The sequence below is a fragment of the Furipterus horrens genome, unplaced genomic scaffold (genome assembly GCF_987537825.1).
Source record: "Furipterus horrens unplaced genomic scaffold, mFurHor1.1.pri manual_scaffold_3, whole genome shotgun sequence".
Lineage (NCBI taxonomy): Eukaryota > Metazoa > Chordata > Mammalia > Chiroptera > Furipteridae > Furipterus > Furipterus horrens.
In genome coordinates, this window is record NW_028327173.1 from 26,721,954 (window position 1) to 26,724,428 (window position 2,475).

Sequence of the window (2,475 nt, forward strand, 5' to 3'; positions counted from 1 at the left end):
TAAACCCAATATTTGTATGATGGCCTGCAAGACGCTGTGTCATCTGCAGGCAGCCTCCAGCCTCACAAGCCTGGCGGCATCTCTCAACACTCTGACCCTCATTCAGTGAACTCCAGCCCAATGGCCTCCTGCTAGTCCATGAGCCCACCAAGCAGACTTCCACCTTGAGCTATCTGCTGTTCTTCCTCCAAGTATTTGCATGGCTAACACCCTCACTTCACTCCAGTCTCTGTTCAATTATCACCTACGTAGAGCTTTCTCCAAACAATATATGTAAGATAAGTACTCCTGTCACTCTCTATCCCCTCCCTGTTTAATTTTTCATGTATTAATATTATATATTATTTATTACCTGCTTTGTAAGCTACATAAGAGCAAGCACTTTGTCTTGTTTACAGCTATATCCCTAACACCTAAAATAATTCATAGCATATAGGTAGACAACCAATATTTGTTGCGGGAATGAGTTCTGGAACGGATGTGTCTTTCATAAGGGTGGAAGCTAGCTCTGCTTTTGTACCCTCCAGGATGAGGGGATGTGACTCTTCCCTTACCCACTCCCAGCTTCTCCTATGCTCTCCTCAGCCATGCCATGTCCCTTCAATATCCAAAGGTTTGCTCTAGGGTGGAACCAACTAAGTGGGTATAATCTTATATCTACTATTCTTTTAGGAGGACGCAAGGAGGAACTCTTTGCAACCCTGTGAAAGCATCAACTTGCCTGAGTGAGTCTATTGCCTAATCCAATGTAAATGCTGCTAGCTGGTCTCTCAACTCCTTCCTTTGTCCAATGTACCCCTGCTGTATATGCTACCCTCTCGTTAGTCACTTACTGGCTCTCTTGGTTATCAGATTGCCTGTTGTGTTGTCACGGTGCTTGTGTTCACGTAACCCTTATTTCAGGTAATAATGCCTCATTGACCCCACTTCTTCTCATCATGTAGGCGTTGTATCATCCCACATCATCACAAGAAGATGGGTGAGTATAGTACCGTAAAATATTTTGAGAGAGAGCCTACATTCACATAATTTTTACTACAGTGTGTTATTATAATTGTTTTATTTTATTGTTAAGTATCATTGCTTATCTCTTACTGTGCCTAATTTATAAATTAAACTTTATGAGAGGTATGTATGTACAGGAAAAAACAGTATATATAGGGTTCGGTGCTGTCTGTTACAGGCATCCGCTGGGGAGCTTGAATTATATCCCCCACAAATAAGGGGTCCAATGCAGTGGTTACATCTGGTGGATTGCATATTGATTAAATGGAACACAAGTGACCTGCCAGAAAGATTGGAATGTTCTATATCTTGAACGGGGTGAAAGTTATATAGGTATACAATCATTTCTCAGTATCTGCAGTGGATTTCAGGTACCCACTGGGAGTCTTAGAACATATCCCTTGCAGATTAAGGGGGGACTACTGTACTGTGGTGTTCGTGCAGATTCTAGAAAGAGAAAATCTGGTTCCTTTTTTAAAATTTTTTGTCCTTATCTGAGGATATATCCATATATTTCAGAGAGGGAGAGAGAAGCATCAATCTAAGAGAGAAACATTGATAGGTGATCTGACCAGGGATCGAACTTTCAACCTTCTGGTGCACAGGACAATGCTCCAACCAACCGAGGCACTGACCAGGGTGAACATCCGGTTCTTGACACTAACCATACAACTATCTGTGGGACTTCGGGCAAATTCTCTGTATCTTAGTATTTCATTTGTAAAATAGAATCACTAATAACACCTTCCTCATAGAGAGAAATAAATTACATGTACAATGCTTGGTCCTGAGTGAGTACTCAATAAGGGATAACCACCATTATTAATTATTGACTCAGGAGCAATGTCAAGGATATTAATATCTTCAAGGCTCTCTGAATTGTGGTCATGGCTGTACAACTCCATAAATATACTAAAAGTCATTGAATTATTTAAATAAAAGACTATTGCTAGTTATGGCTATTTTGGTTTTCCAATGGTATGGCTACTATCATTTTTATTCTCACCTCAATTTTATCACAATCTCATCAGCAATGGTGGCTATTGTTTTAAGTGTGGTTTTCTTTATTTGAGAAGGATGAAGTGGAATTCTAAATGTGCTTTCTTTTAAAATTTTTCCTAATTACTAGCAAGGAGGAATATTGTTGCATGTATTATTTAATATTTGTTTCTCTTCTTCAAGTCCTTTGCCCATTTAATTACTGCAGTTGAAGCCCTTCTTCAACAATCTATTCCTTAATATATCTAATTCAGTCACAATCGTGAGTTGGTAGCAGGAATAGCTTCAAAGAGGCCAGTTCCTGGTCCTTAAAGGATTCCTCAGTCTTCCACTAGATCCATTTTCATAATTGGTGAAAGATTTTCCCATTAATTAGAGCTTCTCTCATCTTAGTCTTTCCATCCTAAAGTACCTGAAGCATTTTTCTTGGAGCATGCACTCTAAAAACAGAATAAGAAAAAGCTTTGAGTA